A 19,700-nucleotide genomic window follows, 5' to 3' on the forward strand; every position below is an offset into this window, starting at 1 on the left:
GCCTCTTAGCACAGAAACCCTGACATTTTCAGCTTCCAGAATTCCAAAGAAGAGGTGTATTTTTTTGTTGAAGAAAGAAACTCATTTGGAAATAAACTGCATTTTGTAAACTGTTTCTATATTGGACCCACACCAGCCCCGTGGTGATCACAGCCAGCACCTGCTCCTGGCTCTCCCTGCGCACCCACCCACCCCCCCAAACTGTCCCCAGTGCACCCCACAGCACCCACAGCCCACAGCCGCGGTGTGGGGCGCGCCGTGGGGGCGGCAGAGCCCGGCAGGAAGGGAGCAGAGCCCCAGGCGAGCCGCCCCACATGGCAGGAGAGCAGAAACCCGGACACACGGACAGACTCACCCAGAGGGACAGACAGACAGAGAGGGCAGCTCTGCTGAAAGGGTTTATTGATTATTGAGGGGAAATGGCCCCGGGCTCAGAGGGGATCGGGAGGCTCCTCCAGGGACGATCATCTCCTCGTGCCGCCGGAGGTGGACAGGACACGGACGGCACCGATGCTGCCGACCCTAAAACACCAAGGGCGGAACGTCACCGCCCTGCTGGCACTGGGACACCGGAGGGGCCCTGTCCCCAGCCCTGTCCCTGCTGGCACTGGGACACCCCAGGGGCCTGTCCCCAGCCCTGTCCCTGCTGGCACCGGGACACCGGAGGGGCCTGTCCCCAGCCCTGTCCCTGCAGGCTCTGCTCACCTAGGCATCCAGAGAGGCCGCCAGGCGCTTCTGCCGCAGGAGCTGGCGCACCCGCAGGTTTTGACCAAGCACGTCCTGGGGACAAGGGCAGCGTCAAGGACACGCTGGGGGCACTGGGATGGACTGGGGGGACAGGGGAAAGGAGGGGGGCCCATGGGGAAGGGCCCCGCGGCAGTAGTGGGGTACAGGAGCTGCTGCACTCCTGCCCTGAGGCGCGGGGTCCTGGCCAAGGGTTTATTAATTCTTATCTGTAATTCAGTCTCACGAGGTGTGAGCTCTAGGCAGAAAATCAGAAAATGGAGGTGCCTCTAACTCTTCCCATGGTTAATTAAACACTAATCACCCAGTACCGAGATGACACCTGTATTATTTATACTTTTAACCGAATAATTGGTCACCCAAGGCCCACAATGCAGACCTTTTCCACCCAATTACAAAAAACCACCCAAAATCATGAGGAAGAAGGTGAAGAAGAAGGACTTAGACAACGCCCTAAATCCTCCCTATTGCCCCATGGACATCACCATCCACTAAAATCCCAAACCCCGAGTTTTTCGTCCTGTGAGATCACACAATGGCCTTCAAACTGCACACCCATAACCCCAGTGCCTCTGTGTCCCCCGGGTGAGGGGAGCCCTGCCGAGGGTCCGGGGGGCAGGGGGGCTGCCGGGGCTGTCGGCAGGGTTGCGCTGGCCCGTGCTGGCACACGCCAGCACGGCCTGGCCGCGGTGGCCGCGCAGGGTGAGGCTCTGGCGGCGGCGCAGCTCCTGGTACCCACCACGGTCGGCTCCGGGACCTCGACCTTGCCCAAGTCCAGCTGCAGAGAGAGCAGGAGACCCGGCCGGTCACTGGGGAGTCCCCGGTGCCAGCAGGGCAGGGGGGACACGGGTGCCCCCCAATCCCCACAGGGGAGGCCCTCCAGCCCCAGCCCCTCACTCACCTCCCTCAGATCATCCTGGGTTCCTTCCAGGAGTGCCTGGGAAGGAGAGCAAAGGCTGGAGCTGCGCTGGGCCTGGGGGGCTGGGGGGGACAGGGGGCAGGGGGCAGGGCGGGGGCAGAGGGAGGGGAACTCAGGGCCCCCAGGGAGATCTGCTGGAGCTGGGGGAGAGCCAGAGACACCGAGCTGGGGAAAAGGGAGAGCCCGAGGGGCTGGGCTGGGGCTGTGGAACAGGCACGGGGGGAGGAGAAAGGAATTGGGGTATGGGGACACGGGAGAGGCAGGGAGGGGCTGGGTGGGGACAGAAGGAGCAGACCGGGTGAGGACAGAAGGGACAGGACTGAGAGAGGGTCTGTGAGGCATGGGGTGGATCAGGGAATGGGACAGGGGGACCCCGCTGCAGTGGCCAGGATGAAAGGCAAAGGACGAAGGGGGGACACGGAAGGAAAGGCCTCGGGAATGGGGGGTGGGAGGGGGTTTGGGGGCCTGGACAGGACACAGGGGAGGGAGCAGGGAGGAAATGAGTGAAGGGACCAAAAGGGTGGGCTGGGAGGGCAGAAAGGGCAGGATGTGGGGCCAGCGTTGGGCTGGTGCCTCACCTTGGCCTGTGCCGGGGTGCACAGCAGCATGGAGAAGAGCAGGGCCACGCCGAGCACAGCCACCTTCATCTTCCTCTGGCACTGGGCAGCGCTGCCTGAGGCTGCAGCAGGGCACCGGCACCTTTATCCCTGCCGGGACTCCTCCCTGCGCCCTCCCCAACAGCCCCCAGGACAAAGCCCGGCTTGGCACAGCCCCCAGCCCTGGCCACAAGCCCAGCCCTGCCCAGAGTCCATCCCAGCTGCGGCACGGATCCAGTCCCCCTGCCCGCATCCCTGCAGCTTCCCGCACGGGGCAGCTGCCCCTGCAAGGGCCCGGGAAACCCGGGGGGGCCAAGGGCGGCCAAGGGGATCCAAAGGCAGCTGGGGACCCTGTGGGGACAAGCCCTGCTCCAACACCATCCATCCTCCAGCAGCCCCCAGTGCCACATCCCCCATCTCCCGCTGGCCCTGCCCTGCCAGAGCGTTCCGTGCAGCACAGCCCGGAGCTGAGCCCGGCCCCAAACCCCACATGTGAGAGAACAGGGGGAGCCAGGGCCGAGTGCTCAGGGCAGGGACTGGGATCTGCACTCCCTGTGGGCACTGGGAGCACTGGGCAGTGCGAGTCCCCTGCAGACAGGGCTGAGGGCTGGGCAATGCCTCAGCTGTGCCAAATCCCAGCTCCACAACACCCCACAGGTCCCCGGTGGGTTCAATTTGCAGCCCCATGGCAGAGCCCAGAGGGGAATGTCCCCTGCCCCGACCCCTGCCCTGTCCCCCCACAGCCACCGTGCCCACCCACAGCCCCTGGGCCCCGCTCTGTGCAGCTGCCCCACGCGCAGGGGCCCAGGGACCCCAGCCCCAACCAGGCTCCCACCCCAGCCCTGCCCCTGCCTGGGCCGTGCCCGCAGCCCCCCACGGCCCTTGTCCCCACAGAGGGGCTCTGCAGTGCCCTGGCCCCGGCCCAGCCCAGCGCTGGCCCTGGCGCCGATGCTGGGCCCAGGGTGTGCCCGTCCCCAGGGACGTGGACAAGGGGACTTTTGTCCCCAGGCAGCCACGGGGAGCTGATTGGGCAAACAGAGGTGCCCAGGGAGCAGGGGGGGCCTGGGTGCCCTGCCAGCAGCTCTGATGAGCCCTGTCTGCCCAGCGCCCCAGGCACCCGCAATGCCTTCATCAACCGGGGACTTCCCCAGGCCTGCGGCTCCTTGGGGAGGCTCCAGAGCAAACAATCAAGGCAGTGACCTGAAAGGTTTTCCCAGCTGGGCCAAGATTTCTGCTGGATCCCCGGGGAAAGAGAGGAGCAGAACCCTTCACAAATGCCCTGGAATGTCAAACAGGAATCTCAGCCAGGGACAGCTTCCAGCAACCACTGCTCGGTGCATTTTTCCTTCTTGGAAGCGCACCTGGATCCACCTGGGAACTAAATCCGGGGCCCCTGGGATTCTCTGAGGCTCAGGAAAACCTCCCATGGGCCTCGGACCCCAAACCAGGTTTTCAGCCCTTTGATGCCCGGCTTGGATCTCCACCAAAGACTTCTCCTCCCTCCCCTGCAGGCAGAGCAGCAAAGCAGAGCAGGAATTTCCTGGGTGGATTTGGGAGTGGAGGGGTTTGGGAAGCACAGCTGGGGCCCTGGACTGGGGAGTGTCTCCTGCTACCCCTCCATGGACACAGACACTCTCCAATGCCTCACTGCAGGGTCCCAAATCTCCAGGGAGGGGAAGGAAACCCAAAGACCGAGAGATTCTGTGCAACTGTGTGACTCTTGGGTGGCCCAGAGCGATCAGAGGGATGGCTCCATGCTTAGAGAGCAGTTGGGAATTCTCGGGGTTGTTTTTCCCCGAGATACCTGAGGTTTGGTTTTTTCTTCCCAAAAACCCCACGCCCAAACCAGAAAAGAAGGACGGAGTCTGCGAGCTGAGGTTTCTAACTTTGTTTATTCTTCCTGATCCCTCTGTTCTCTCTCTGCCCTGCTCAGTGTCCTGCTGCAGAGCAGAGCACCAGCAGACTCCCCAGGGCAGGAGGTCCCAGACCTTTTCCTATCATTTCTCTGATCCAACCACCTTCCACAACGTATTTTTATTTACAATTGTATACCAATTAATTCATTTCACTATTCTAAACATGTCAGTGCCACCTAAACCAATCTTGTGTGCCCTGTCACAGCCCAAGATCAAGTCTGAAGAAGAAGAGGAAGAAGAGGACAATGCCCTGATTCCTCCATCTTGGCCTCCCAACCTCCATTCTAAAAACCCCAAATTCTACATTTTCACCCTGTGACAAACTAAACAACAATTTATATCAAACTCTTGTGGCTTGTAATTCTTCGTGCAACATTGATAATCTTTCCCATGGGCTGAGATCCTAGACAGTGTCGTTTTGGGCTCTGTGCCAGGGTCCCGGACCCCTCAGGGCAGGCAGGAAGATGCCCCGGACTCCAACAGGGAATGGCTCCAGGGGTTTTGGAAAAAGCAGGACAGATAAGGCAGTGGTGGAGTTGTCCTTTCTGTAGGACAAGAGCAGCCCTCAGCAACGTTTGCCTCAGGAGAGCAGCAACAAGGAATGGGGGGGAAAAGGACCTTCCCTCACCCCTTGTGGGTTCGGTCAGAGATCCCCGGGCAAACTCAGCATCCCAAACTCCCAGGGCACCGGCAGAGGCGTTGGGGAGCGCTGGGGGAGCCGGGGACACCCAGCCAGGCCCCCTGTGACAATCTGTGCCAGGCTGTGGCTGCCAGGAGAGGGGCAGGAGGCAGCCAGGGCCACCCCAGTGCTCCCAAAGAGGCGGGGAGGGGCAGGTGACGCCTGCTCAGGCTCACCTGAGAACAGAGGCCAGAAGAATCAAGGGAATAAAAAGCAGGTGTGTCTATTGAGCAGCCCTCAGGTACATTTAGGGCAGGTGGGCTGCACCCAAAATGGACGACGGGTCACGGGTTTTCACACTTCTATAATTTTGGTTCGTTTATATATTGGGGGTTAATCTTCTAATTACAGCTTCAGGTAATGAAGTAATTTCCCCCCAGTTTGCTCCCTCATGACTGATTTTTGTTTTCATTCCTCGCTCCCTGGGACAGTGTGGTTTGCTCTGATCCCAGGCCTGGAGAGGAATTGTTTTGTCTGACCAAAATAAGAACAGAGTAGCTAACACTGTGTGTGGAGTTTAGAGTTAGACGCTAAAAAGTGGCTTACAAATATATGAAAAAAAGAAAAAAAGCTAAATATATAATATAGAAAAATACAATAATATAATAAAATAAAAAGAAACCCCAATGTATACACAGGTATATAATAAAGATAATAATTAAATGTAATATATATTATTATATGGCTACACATTTATATTATATTACATTATATTACATTACATTACATTACATTACACTATAATAAATATATATACTAAATATAAAAATAACGGCCTCCCGTGATCCCAAGGCACCCCAGGCCAGGCAGGGTCCCCTCCCCCCCTGCCCTGGGCTCATCCTGGAGCCCACTTGGCCACAGGGACACCAGGCAGGTGGCCAGCAGCGGTCAGCACGGGCTGACCAAAGGATTGTTGGCCACCAGGAGTTCCTTCCCCGATCCGACAGCGCCTGGCATGGATGAAGGGAGCGGAATTTCCGAGCCTGGAGCTGGGCAGGCTTTGCCCACCACCCCCAGCTCGGGGCTGCAGCCTCTGCTGGTGGCAGCAGGGGGGCACCAAGGGTGTGGGGAGCCCCCAGCCAGCGCCCCCAGCCCTGCCCGAAGCTCCCTCTGCCCCACGGCAGGCACTGCCAGCAGGAACAGGAGGGCTGAGCATCCTCCTGGAGCCTGGGGCGCTGGGCAGACAGGGCTCATCAGAGCTGCGGGCAGGGACCCCCTGCCCCCTGGGCACCTCTGTTTGCCCAATCAGCTCCCCATGGCTGCACGAGGTTTTCAGGGAGAAAAACCCAAAACTCAGGTACCTCGGAGAATTCTTCTTCTCCTTCTTGTTCTCATTCTCGTTCTCGTTCTCGTTCTCGTTCTCGTTCTCCTTCTCCTTCTCCTTCTTCTTCTCCTTCTTCTTGTTCCTCTTCTTCTTCTTCTTCTTCTTCTTCTTCTCCTTCTTCTTGTTCCTCCTCTTCTTCTTCTTCTTCTTCTTCTTCTCCTTCTCCTTCTCCTTCTCCTTCTCCTTCTCCTTCTCCTTCTCCTTCTCCTTCTCCTTCTCCTTCTCCTTCTCCTTCTCCTTCTCCTTCTCCTTCTTCTGCTTCTTCTCCTTCTTCTTCTCCTTCTTCTCCTTCTTCTTCTCCTTCTTCTTCTTCCTCTTCTTCTTCCTCTTCTTCTCCTTCCTCTTCTTCCTCTTCCTCTTCTTCTTCTTCCTCAGACTCGATCTTGGGCTGTGACAGGGCACACAAGATTGGTTTAGGTGGCACTGACATGTTTAGAATAGTGAAATGAATTAATTGGTATACAATTGTAAATAAAAATACGTTGTGGAAGGTGGTTGGGTCAGAGCAATGATAGGAAAAGGTCTGGGACCTCCTGCCCTGGGGGAGTCTGCTGGTGCTCTGCTCTGCAGGAGGACACTGAGCAGGGCAGAGAGAGAACAGAGGGATCAGGAAGAATAAACAAAGTTAGAAACCTCAGCTCGCAGACTCCGTCCTTCTTTTCTGGTTTGGGCGCGGGGTTTTTGGGAAGAAAAAACCAAACCTCAGGTATCTCGGGGAAAAACAACCCCGAGAATTCCCAACTGCTCTCCAAGCATGGAGCCATCCCTCTGATCGCTCTGGGCCACCCAAGAGTCACACAGTTGCACAGAACCTCTCGGTCTTTGGGTTTCCTTCCCCTCCCTGGAGATTTGGGACCCTGCAGCGAGGCATTGGAGAGTGTCTGTGTCCATGGAGGGGTAGCAGGAGACAACCCCCGGTCCAGGGCCCCAGCTGTGCTTCCCAAACCCCTCCACTCCCAAATCCACCCAGGAAAATCCTGCTCTGCTTTGCTGCTCTGCCTGCAGGGGAGGGAGGAGAATCTTTGGAGGAGATCCAAGCTGGGCATCAAAGGGCTGAAAACCTGGTTTGGGGTCCGAGGCCCATGGGAGGTTTTCCTGAACCTCAGAGAATCCCAGGGGCCCCGGATTTAGTTCCCAGGTGGATCCAGGTGCGCTTTCAAGAAGGAAAAATGCACCGAGCAGTGGTTGCTGGAAGCTGTCCCTGGCTGAGATTCCTGTTTGACATTCCAGGGCATTAGTGAAGGGTTCTGCTCCTCTCTTTCCCCGGGGATCCAGCAGAAATCTTGGCCCAGCTGGGAAAACCTTTCAGGTCACTGCCTTGATTGTTTGCTCTGGAGCCTCCCCAAGGAGCCGCAGGCCTGGGGAAGTCCCCGGTTGATGAAGGCATTGCTGGTGCCTGGGGCGCTGGGCAGACAGGGCTCACCAGAGCTGCTGGCAGGGCACCCACGCCCCCCCTGCTCCCTGGGCACCTCTGTTTGCCCAATCAGCTCCCCGTGGCTGCCTGGGGACAAAAGTCCCCTTGTCCACGTCCCTGGGGACGGGCACACCCTGGGCCCAGCATCGGCGCCGGGGCCAGCGCTGGGCTGGGCCGGGGCCAGGGCACTGCAGAGCCCCTCTGTGGGGACAAGGGCCATGGGGGGCTGCGGGCACGGCCCAGGCAGGGGCAGGGCTGGGGTGGGAGCCTGGTTGGGGCTGGGGTCCCTGGGCCCCTGCGCGTGGGGCAGCTGCACAGAGCGGAGCCCAGGGGCTGTGAGTGGGCATGGTGGCTGTGGGGGGACAGGGCAGGGGTCGGGGCAGGGGACATTCCCCTCTGGGCTCTGCCCTGGGGCTGCAAATTGAACTCACCGGGGACCTGCTGTATGTTGTGACGCTGGGATTTGGCACAGCTGAGGCATTGCCCAGCCCTCAGCCCTGTCTGCAGGGGACTCGCACTGCCCAGTGCTCCCAGTGCCCACAGGGAGTGCAGATCCCAGTCCCTGCCCTGAGCACTCGGCCCTGGCTCCCCCTGTTCTCTCACATGTGGGGTTTGGGGCCGGGCTCAGCTCCGGGCTGTGCTGCAAGGAAGGCTCTGGCAGGGCAGGGCCAGCGGGAGACGGGGGATGTGGCACTGGGGGCTGCTGGAGGATGGATGGTGTTGGAGCGGGGCTTGTCCCCACAGGGTCCCCAGCTGCCTTTGGATCCCCTTGGCCGCCCTTGGCCCCCCCGGGTTTCCTGGGCCCTTGCAGGGGCAGCTGCCCCGTGTGGGAAGCTGCAGGGATGCGGGCAGGGGGACTGGATCCGTGCCGCAGCTGGGATGGACTCTGGGCAGGGCTGGGTTTGTGGCCAGGGCTGGGGGCTGTGCCAAGCCGGGCTTTGTCCTGGGGGCTGTTGGGGAGGGCGCAGGGAGGAGTCCCGGCAGGGATAAAGGTGCCGGTGCCCTGCTGCAGCCTCAGGCAGCGCTGCCCAGTGCCAGAGGAAGATGAAGGTGGCTGTGCTCGGCGTGGCCCTGCTCTTCTCCATGCTGCTGTGCACCCCGGCACAGGCCAAGGTGAGGCACCAGCACAACGCTGGCCCCACAACTTGCCCTCTCTGCCCTCCCAGCCCACCCTTTGGGTCCCTTCACTCATTTCCTCCCTGCTCCCTCCCCTGTGTCCTGTCCAGGCCCCCAAACCCCCTCCCACCCCCCATTCCCGAGGCCTTTCCTTCCGTGTCCCCCCTTTGTCCTTTGCCTTTCATCCTGGCCACTGCAGCGGGGTCCCCCTGTCCCATTCCCTGATCCACCCCATGCCTCACAGACCCTGTCTCAGTCCTGTCCCTTCTGTCCTCACCCGGTCTGCTCCTTCTGTGCCCACCCAGCCCCTCCCTGCCTCTCCCGTGTCCCCATACCCCAATTCCTTTCTCCTGCCCCGTGCCTCCCCCCGTGCCTGTTCCACAGCCCCAGCCCAGCCCCTCGGGCTCTCCCTTTTCCCCAGCTCGGTGTCTCTGGCTCTCCCCCAGCTCCAGCAGATCTCCCTGGGGGCCCCGAGTTCCCCTCCCTCTGCCCCCGCCCTGCCCCCTGTCCCCCCCAGCCCCCCAGGCCCAGCGCAGCCCCAGCCTTTGCTCTCCTTCCCAGGCACTCCTGGAAGGAACCCAGGATGATCTGGAGGAGGTGAGTGAGGGGCTGGGGTTGGAGGGCCTCCCCTGTGAGGACTGGGGGGCACCCGTGTCCCCCCTGCCCTGCTGGCACCGGGGACTCCCCAGTGACCGGCCGGGTCTCCTGCTCTCTCCGCAGCTGGACTTGGGCAAGGTCGAGATCCCGGAGCCGACCGTGGTGGGTACCAGGAGCTGCGCCGCCGCCAGAGCCTCGCCCTGCGCGGCCACCGTGGCCAGGCCGTGCCGGCGTGTGCCAGCACGGGCCAGCGCAGCCCTGCCGACAGCCCCGGCAGCCCCCCTGCCCCCCGGACCCTCGGCAGGGCTCCCCTCGCCCAGGGACACAGAGGCACTGGGGTTATGGGTGTGCAGTTTTAAGGGCATTGCGTGGTCTCACAGGACGAAAAAATCGGGGTTTGGGATTTTAGTGGATGGTGATGTCCATGGGGCAATAAGGAGGATTTAGGGCGTTGTCTAAGTCCTTCTTCTTCACCTTCTTCCTCATGATTTTGGGTGTTTTTTTTGTAATTGGGTGGAAAAGGTCTGCACTGTGGGCCTGGGGTGACCAATTATTTGGTTAAAAGTATAAATAATACAGGTGTCATCTCGGTACTGGGTGATTAGTGTTTAATTAACCATGGGAAGAGTTAGAGGCACCTCCATTTTCTGATTTTCTGCCTAGAGCTCACACCTCGTGAGACTGAATTACAGATAAGAATTAATAAACCCTTGGCCAGGACCCCGCGCCTCAGGGCAGGAGTGCAGCAGCTCCTGCACCCCACTGCTGCCGCGGGGCCCTTCCCCATGGGCCCCCCTCCTTTCCCCAGTCCCCCCAGTCCATCCCAGTGCCCCCAGCGTGTCACTGACGCTGCCCTTGTCCCCAGGACGTGCTGGGAAAAGACCTGAGGCTGCGCCGGCTCCTGCGGCAGAAGCGCCTGGCGGCCTCTCTGGATGCCTAGGTGAGCAGAGCCTGCAGGGACAGGGCTGGGGACAGGGCCTATCCGGTGTCCCGGTGCCAGCAGGGACAGGGCTGGGGACAGGCCCCTGGGGTGTCCCAGTGCCAGCAGGGACAGGGCTGGGGACAGGCCCCCCCGGTGTCCCAGTGCCAGCAGGGACAGGGCTGGGGACAGGGCCCCTCCGGTGTCCCAGTGCCAGCAGGGCGGTGACGTTCCGCCCTTGGTGTTTTAGGGTCGGCAGCGCCGGTGCCGTCCGTGTCCTGTCCACCTCCGGCGGCACGAGGAGATGATCGTCCCTGGAGGAGCCCCCCGATCCCCTCTGAGCCCGGGGCCGTTTCCCCTCAATAATCAATAAACCCTTTCAGCAGAGCTGCCCTCTCTGTCTGTCTGTCCCTCGGGGTGTGTCTGTCCGTGTGTCCGGGTTTCCGCTCTGCCGCTGTGCAGGGCAGCTCGCCCGGGGCTCTGCTCCCTTCCTGCCGGGCTCTGCCGCCCCCACGGCGCGCCCCACACCGCGGCTGTGGGCTGTGGGTGCTGTGGGGCGCGCTGGGGACAGTTTGGGGGGGCGGGTGGGTGTGCAGGGAGAGCCAGGAGCAGGTGCTGGCTGTGATCACCACGGGGCTGTTGTGGGTCCAATATAGAAACAGTTTACAAAATGCAGTTTATTTCCAAATGAGTTTCTTTCTTCAACAAAAAAATACACCTCTTTTTTGGAATTCTGGAAGCTGAAAATGTCAGGGTTTCTGTGCTAAGAGGCGCTGACCCTCAGGCAGGCTCTGCATTTGACCCGAGGCGGTGGAACTGGCGTCCGAAGTTGGGCGGTGGCACTGGGGTTGTGGGTGTGCAGTTTGAAGGGCATTGCGTGACCTCACAGGGTGAAAAACTTGAGTTCGGGATTTTAGTGAATGGTGATGTCCATGGGGCAATAGGGAGGATTTAGGGCGTGGTCTAAGTCCTTCTTCTTCACCTTCTTCCTCATGATTTTGGGTGGTTTTTTGTAAATGGATGAAAAAGGTCTGCACTGCGGGCCTGGGGTGGCCAATTATTCGGTTAAAAGTATAAATAATACAGGTGTCATCTCGGTATTGGGTGATTAGTGTTTAATTAACCCTGGGAAGAGTTAGAGGCACCTCCATTTTCTGATTTTCTGGCTCAAGCTTGTGCCTCGTAAGACTGAATTACAGATAAGAATTAATAACCTCAGAGTCTGATCACGGAATTGCCTGTATTAATCCCATGCATTAATCCCAGCTCTAACATGAAGAAAAGGAGATAAGAAACCAGCAGCTATTTTTTATAAACCGGTCTCTTTATGTCACCAGTATCTGTTGGTGCTGCAATCTGGTTCCTGGGCTGGGCGGGGCTGCTGCGTGTCCCCGGCCCCATGGTGGAACGGGGCTGTGGCTGTCCCTGGCTCTGAGCTGGAAGGACGGTGCCCGCTCTCCTTGACTGGGGCCTTCCTGGGTGCCCATGTCCGGCCGGCCGCAGAGGGTGGCCCTGGCCGGCCGCGAGGTCTCCCCGGGGCCCTGGGGAGGCCCCAGCCCTGCCCAGAGGTGTCGGGGCTGCCCCGGTGCGGCGCGGGGAGAAAATGAGAATGGGCGAGAGCGGCCGCGGCACCGGGACCATCCCAGGGCGGGCTGGGAGAGCAGGGGGGGCGGGCGTGGCCGACGCTGCCCGAGGGCTCGCTGGATCTCTCTGGGTGAAAAACAAGGGTCGTTCTCCTGGTACAGTTTATAGGTTTGATAAAAAGACAATTCAGAGGCGGAAATAAAGCAAATATTTAATCAGCAATTACAGCCAGGTGACTTGGCATTCAGCCACAAGCACACCCGCCAAGGGAAAGGCTCGTTCCTTCAAAGCACCGGTTCGTTGTGTATTCATAAACCCACATACAGGATTCAAACATTCCTCCTGGGTTTGAATGTTTCTCTGTTCGGTTTCAATTCCCCTCAACCATTTAATCTTGCAGATCAATCTGTGAGTAGCTCCATTCCATCTGGCCTTCTCTGATAGCAGAGGTTCAACAAATTCCTCCCCTGGAGCTCTGGTCACTGCCATCTTCATCAGAATAAGTTACTGATAGCAGCTGGGTAAGATACTGAGAACAGAGGTTCAATAAATTCCCCCCCCCCGACCTCTGGTCGTTGCCATCTTCATCTGGATAAGATAATTCAGGAATGTGGGGGGGTTTCCTTCAGGACCAAAAGCAGTTTTTACTTTAATATCCTGCTACAGCCTAAGAAATATATATATATTCATCACACTACTTTATTTCTAAGTTTCATTAATAGCAGAAATAAAGGAAACTATATTAATGCAGAATTTTTCAACATTCTACATACAGCTTTCATTTTAATATTTGCAAAAAGCCAATAAGGTGATGTGTACATATAACACTCTGCCTCCAGTTCCTGCATTGAGGGAGTCGCTGGCCCCGACAGCGCCCCGGGGACGCCTCAGAGCAGAACTGGCCCAGGGCTCTGCCCCAGCAGAGGGTCCCAGGAAATGTCCTGGTGTCTTAGTTTGGAGAGACAGGGATCTGCCAGGGAAAACTGGAGGTTCCCTTGGAATGGAGAACATAAAACCCCTTCCCACCAAATTAATACAATTTTGCCTTTTGGAGCTTTCAGGCAAAAAGATGGGAATAGGAATAACAGTTGTTTACTAGGAATATTAAAAAATACAAATGCAGTAATACAAAAAACCCAAGCAAACAAACAAACGTCCTAGAAAACCCTGACAGAGATACAACCTGTAACCCTGTTGTCAGGGTGTTGGAAGCAGTCCAAATAAATCCTCCTGGAGTAACAGATGTTGTTCTGTGGAGTAGAGATGATCCTGTAGGAAAACGGGTCCAGTGCTGGCGAGATGGGTCCCGTCTTCCTCCAAAGATACAGGAGAAAACCTGAATTAGAGTTTAGATTAATAATTAGTCTGCAGGTTTTATGCTGGTGGAAAGGCTTTGGCTCCTCCCACTGGGTGGAGCATCTCACAGTGGAATGAGGTGATGTTATCAGTCATGTGAGAGGCCTTAAATGGCCCATTCACGGGTGATGTCCCTCAGAAGAGGATGGGTGGAGGAAGAGATAAGAAGGCACTGCCTTATCTGGTGTTATCAGGTGTCCCATTAACAGAAGGCACCCGCCATCTTCCCACCCTAGAGTTACAAGAGATAAAGAACAATATCTCCCAACTGACTTCGACAGATGAAAATAGAATACACATTTTTGGTTCCATTTTTCAACCCAAGACACCTGGCTGTGAGCAGCAGGGCAGAGGGAAAGGCACTGGCCGGGGCAGGTGCTGCCCTGCAGGCACTGGCTCTGCTGCCCAGCAGGGTCCCGGAGTGACCACAGGGGTTTGCAGATGGACACGGAGCGGCCACAGCACACGATGGGCAGGAGGCAATGACCTGTCCCAATGGAAAAGGAGAGAAATACGACCTGTGCAGTGTTGCCCTGGTTTTTCGGAGGTTTCTTAAAGCCTTCTACTTGTTCATAAGATGGAGTCAGTTCTTTAGTTTGTGTACAATATTAAGGGTCAGCTTTTCACTTTCTCACACTTTAGACCATAGATAACCTTTCTTGTTTTTGTTCACTGTCCTTTGTTTCCATATTTCTAGCCTGAAAATAATGTTGGTTGACAACTGCTCTGGCCAGTGGGGTGAAGGGGTAGTAACCCCAGAAGCCAATCCACAACCAGACCCATAAATGCATAAAAATGAAAGAAATAAACAGGCTCGTTCTCTTTTTGGGGAGCAGCTTTTCCCTGCAGACCTCCTGCCTCCGTGTCGCTGTTTGCGTGCCACTCGCACAGTGCAGCACATCCCCCTCAGGAGATGTCCCCGGTGGCCCAGAGGGGACAGGCCGTGGCTTTAGGGACAGGGATGGAGCCCTGGCGGAGCAGGGGGGGCTGAGCAGGAAGAAGCCCCTGGGGTGTGCAGGGGGTGGCCGCAGGCTGTGGGGGGATGATGAGGCAGTGGCCCAGGGGGGCAGCCAGGGATGCACCCGAGGAGAGCCGCAAGCGCAGGGGCTGCAGCTCTGGAGAGGCCAGGGGGAGGAACGGGGTGCTGGAGCTGCTGGGGGACACCTGGAGCCTCTGGGCACAGGGGTGTGTGAGACACACAGTGAGAGGTGAGGCTGGGCTCTGCAGAGGGAAACCTGGTTTGTTTTTGGAGAGCTGCCTGCCCTGGCTGTGCGCCCTTGGCTCCCTCTGCCTGGAGCTGTGCCTGGCACGGGCTGAGGCTGCCAGCAGAGCCAAGGGGGCTGCACTGGGACAGCCCCGAGGGGCTGAAGGGCAGGCAGAGCCCCCAGCTCACCTGAGCAGCTCCTCTGCCCAACCTGGGAGCACCAGCAGTGCCTTCACTCAGGGCCAGCAGGCACCAGGAGTTCCAGCACAATCCAACACCCAAACAACACAGGCTGGGCATGGCAAAGGCAACTGCAGACATTTGCAAGTAGGACATTGTCTAATGCAGCAAAATGGGGATGAACTGTGTCTGTGTGTGTGTGTGTGGGTTCGTGTGGGTTTGTGAAGATGATGGGCAGAAATGAATAATTATTCTAAAATACTCCAGACTCCAGGAGAGCAGCCCCTCTCCCATATCCCAGCCAGGACAGGCACAGCTGCACCCAGTGTTTGCCACTCAGACAAAAACAATCTTCCCAAGGCCGGGAAAATGAAAAAAACAACCAACAGGTAGAGATGAGGCAGCAGCCCTGGCAAGGAGCAGCCAGTGTTTGTGCTAAGCCCCAGCAGAGCTGGGCCAAGCTGCAGCTCCTCAAGGCCGAGGCCTCAGCAGCATTTCTCCCAAGCAAGGCATGCCTTGGGATGGAAATGCCAGGCACCCAGATTTGTGTAACTTTTGTTTTTTTAATGTGTCATATGGTCTAACACTTATTTTTATTATTCTTATTTTTTATTATTTATTTGTTATATATATTTATTAATAAAGTTATTATAAACTCTAAATATCTTTTTAATGTCTCTAATAGTATTTTTTTAAACTTTATTTGTTTATTAATAAAGTTTATTATTAAACTTTAAACATCTTAACAAAAGTGAGCTGTGCTTTTCACCTGGGCCCCTCCGTGCTCTGAAAGAACCCTCAGGGCACACCCAGCCCCAGCAGCTCCCTGGGGACCCCCCAGCAGCCTCCCCTCACCCACAGCCCACGCAGATCCCAGCCTGGAACAGGCTCTCCCTGCTGACATCCCCCAAGGCTCCGGGCTGCGCAGGAGCCCACAGCTCCCGGGCACTGCCAGGGCCTCCCTGCTGCCTCCCCTGCAGCCTCCACCCTGGGCAGGAGCTGGCAGGGCACATGCACGGGCACACCGGCTCCCCGGGCACAGCCCGGCCATCTCCGGGCTGCCCAGGGCTCTGCGGGTGCCCCGCGCTGTCACAGGAGCTCTGTGGGGACACGCCAGAGCTCTCCCTGTCCCCAAAGAACACAGACACTGTCCCCACTCTCCCTGTCCCCAAAGGACACGCCAGAGCTCTCCCTGTCCCCAAAGAACACAGACACTGTCCCCACTCTCCCTGTCCCCAAAGGACACGCCAGAGCTCTCCCTGTCCCCAAAGAACACCAAGCCCCACCCGGGGGCTCCCAGCAGAGCCATGGGCACATCTCAGGGGGCTGCAGCTGCTGAGGAGCCCTGGGGGCACAGGCACTGCCAGGGCTTTAGGGCTGGCAGCCCAGTGGAATATATGATGTAATTCGTGTTCATGCAATATAAATGTATAATCATCCATGTTCATGAAATATCGATGATATAAATACAGCTGCATTTAGGGGGAATACAGCAGCAGTCACCCGTGATTGGAAATAAAGTAAAAGGATTAAGAATTCAAAAACGCCCTTGCTGGAAACTTGGGTAAGGACCATGATTTACAGCAGAAAGGAGGGTGGCCATGAGAAGAGATGGATCTTGACTTCATCATCCGGGGTGTGCATCCCAATACAAGTTTCCCTGCAATCGAATCAAATGTTCATCTCTCCATGGAAATCCAATCAACCATCCTGCAATGAGGACACAATTTCATTAATATGGAGAAAGAGTGAAAAAAGGACAAAGAAGTATGAAGCAATGCCCTCTCCGGCCAAAACTGTATATAACCTGACCCTGCTGGGACTGAAATTGTGAACAGGGGAGCTCCTGTGCGATAGAGGCCGGGGCTGGATTCACCAAGGCTGAGACAATTAAAGATGGCAACAGTTCACGTTCTGCCAGCAGCAGCAAAGATCTCTTTGTTCCAGGGCATCTTGAAAACATTCAAGCCCAGAGCATATTGCTAAAGCTTCCAGACAATTGTTCTAGCCAGTCACTGACAGCACACGTACACCTGCTTCAAACAATGCTAACTTGGATGCTTTCTATTGACAATAAACAATATCCCATTATTCAGTTCAAAACTTTCTACTGTCTTGCTAAGCATATTTTTCTGCGGTCTTAAGATCTATCCTAGCCAAACCTAACACTCAGACTATGGTTTCATGTCCTTGCTTGCTGTACTGGTGCAACTTTTCCTTCTTTCCAGCTTTGCAGTTGCAGATAATTCTAAATTCTGCTGCTCCTTCTGTTTCTGAGGCCTCCTTTTACAGCTTCTACTGTGATAAGACTGAAGGCACAGGCAGGAAAAGCAACAATCCAAAATGCAGAGTCAGGCAATCCAAAATGCAACCAAATGAGAACTGTCTGTCTCTGGCAGTGTGTGTGTCTGTATGAAGGTGATCTCAAGAGAAAGGATCAAAAGGACCTGGCCCAAAGGCTGCAGAGCTCTTCACTTAACAGCACTTCAGCTCAGCAGCAATGGAACTGAGGAGTTCAACTGAACCATTCAGTGGTGCAATAACACCTCAGAGCTTTTCAACTTAACCAGGCTCCAGCTCCACAAGACTTCACTTAGAACTGAACTCAAACCCAGCATCCCAGAAAAGGACTCCTAAAGGAGTGACCATCTCTGCAGAGGAACTTTCCCTCCAGGCAGAACTGAGTGACAATTGGAAAGGACTCCAGACTCCAGGAGAGCAGCCCCTCTCCCACATCCCAGCCAGGACAGGCACAGCTGCACCCAGTGTTTGCCATTCAGACATAAACAATCTTCCCAAGGCCGGGAAAATGAAAAACAACAACAGGAGGATATGAGGCAGCAGCCCTGGCAGGGAGCAGCCAGTGTTTGTGCTAAGCCCCAGCAGAGCTGGGCCAAGCTGCAGCTCCTCAAGGCCGAGGCCTCAGCAGCATTTCTCCCGTCCCGGTGGGGCTGAGCGAGGGGAAGCGAGGGCCCTGCAGCCCCCACGAGGCAGGAGATGCCAGCTGAGCACAGCCCCTCCACGCTGGCACCCCGTGCCAGCCCAGGGCTCCTCATCCTCCAGAGCCCCCGCAGCTGGCGGGCACTGACAGCCACAGCAGAGGGGTCTCTGTGTGCCACGCAGCCCCCTGGGCTCAGGCTCTCCCTGCCCTTCCAGAAAGATCTCCCAGCGCTCTCCGTGCCCCTCAGGAACACCGAGGGCAGGGTCAACGCCAGAGGCTCCACGGGGACGTGCCAGGGCTCTGCCAGCTGCCAAAGCACCCCCAGCTCCCTGCCAGGCTGGAACTGGGTGTCACTTGGCACAGCAGGGCTGTCCCCAGGCTGCTGAGGGGCCCTGATGTCCCAGCATCTGCCAGGGGCTCCGTGCTGACACCCCAGGGCCCTCCAGGCTGGCAAAGAGCTGTCCTGTCACCCATGGTCACACAGGGGCCACTGCCACACCCCAGTGCTGTCCGTGCTCCGAGGAACACTGAGCTCCCCAGCAATCCCAGGGGCTCCATGGGGACACCCCAGGGCTCTCCAATGTCTTTGAGCACACTGAGCTCAGAGGCTGCAAGAGGATGAGCATCGTGACATCAGTTCTGTCTCTAAGCTACTGATATTTACAGGGAAAGGGATTGTCTGGAAGGCAGCCTTGTCCAGGGCACTTCAGCAGCTCATCTGTGAAATCTTTGGGTCACTTTTGGGTCTTTGGGTCACTTTTAGGTCAGCTCTTTCATTCTGGGGCAGCAGCCATAAGGAGATGCAGAAGAAGTCAAATCTAAAAGATCACACTGTGCCCCTCTCAATACAACTGAGAGCTTTGTAAATGGGACATTTTCCTACTGCCTTGACCCCATTCCAAGGCAAAGCAGCCAGCCCAAAGCATCCTGCCCCGACCTTCCAGGGGTCTCCAGACTGCTCCAGGGCAGGGACAGCAAAGGCACTGTCAGGGCTTCCATCCTTATGTAACAGAATTTCTTAGAGAACATGAACATGAGGTATTTTGGAATGAGATCTGAGCTATCCCAAAATGGGGCCCAGGCTCAGGCCTGTGTGGAAGTAAATAAGCATGTGGTGCCGTTAAAATTTAGATTAAGGTGGGTTTATGCATTAGACAGGATAGTTATAGTGAAATTATGGTAGCTACCTTAAACTGAGATTGTTTGCATTCCTTTTTATGCTGAATACCAATTAGAAAACACCTGTAACTGTAAATTATCTGTATTTCACCAGCCATTTCTGGAATAAGAGAACGTATCATTTCACCATAGTGGTTGTGCTCTGCGTTGCTCAGCCCAGCTTCCATGTAATTAATGGGGACCCTGTCTCCATCCTTACACCCTGGGTGGTTACAGGTTTCCTAAGATGCCTGAGCTCACCTGCGTCCGCAGGGCTCCCATGGGAACATCCCAGAGCTGTGTGGGGATGATGAAGAGCCGCTGTTCTCAGAGGCTCTCACAGCCCTTCAGTGGGCACATCCCAGGTGACTTTAGTGAGCTACGGCACTGCTGTGTCACAGCCCCTCACTGGGATTCCAGGAGCACATCCTGTAATAAACGGGGAGCTTGACTCAGCCAAGATATCAAGCAGCAATCAATTTATTAATTCATTAAATCAAATGATAAAGTGTGAGCAAAGCAGCGCGGCGCTGGGTACAGTGGATGGGGTCTCCCCTCCAGCTGCACACCCACTGTTAATTCTTGCTGGGATTTATTGAGCATGTTCATAAGCATTTCTCAGCAGGGTTTATTTTTGTGGTTTCCTCCTAGTTTCTATTTGTGACGTTGAATTTCTACACCTTAGGGTTGAAAATTTCACAATCCCAGCAGTCTCTGTGTGATGGCGATGGAAGAGACAGGACTGATTGCTTGGATGCAAAAAAATCAGTTTATTGATCACAAAGCTTTAGTATCTTTACCTTTTCAGCTGTAACTCAAAATAGCTGCTTGCTTAAGGAGTAATAACTATAGCAACCATATCTTATGTTTCTTGATAACGTGAAATGTGGGGTTGTGTTTCGTGTCAGGTAGATAAAGGTGGCCTGTGCAGTTGAATGTGGCCATGGGACAGTTATAAAAACCAGCTTTAATAAACAACCAGAAGAGACATAGAAAGAGGCTTTTGAACAAAAGTTTTGCTTGTTTATAGATGAATAATGTAAGCTTTAAAGC

The 19,700-nt window shown here is 56.2% G+C and overlaps 1 long non-coding RNA gene across 1 annotated transcript; it reads left to right on the plus strand.

Annotated features, from left to right (window-relative positions):
- Positions 1–8,625: 8,625 nt before the first annotated feature.
- Positions 8,626–10,607, plus strand: LOC134562125 (uncharacterized). The gene is made up of 5 exons (XR_010083077.1): positions 8,626–8,705; positions 9,270–9,305; positions 9,429–9,467; positions 10,171–10,245; positions 10,475–10,607. It is a non-coding gene; the product is annotated as an uncharacterized LOC134562125 (long non-coding RNA).
- Positions 10,608–19,700: the final 9,093 nt, after the last annotated feature.

This window comes from Prinia subflava, chromosome 26 (assembly GCF_021018805.1).
Source record: "Prinia subflava isolate CZ2003 ecotype Zambia chromosome 26, Cam_Psub_1.2, whole genome shotgun sequence".
NCBI lineage: Eukaryota > Metazoa > Chordata > Aves > Passeriformes > Cisticolidae > Prinia > Prinia subflava.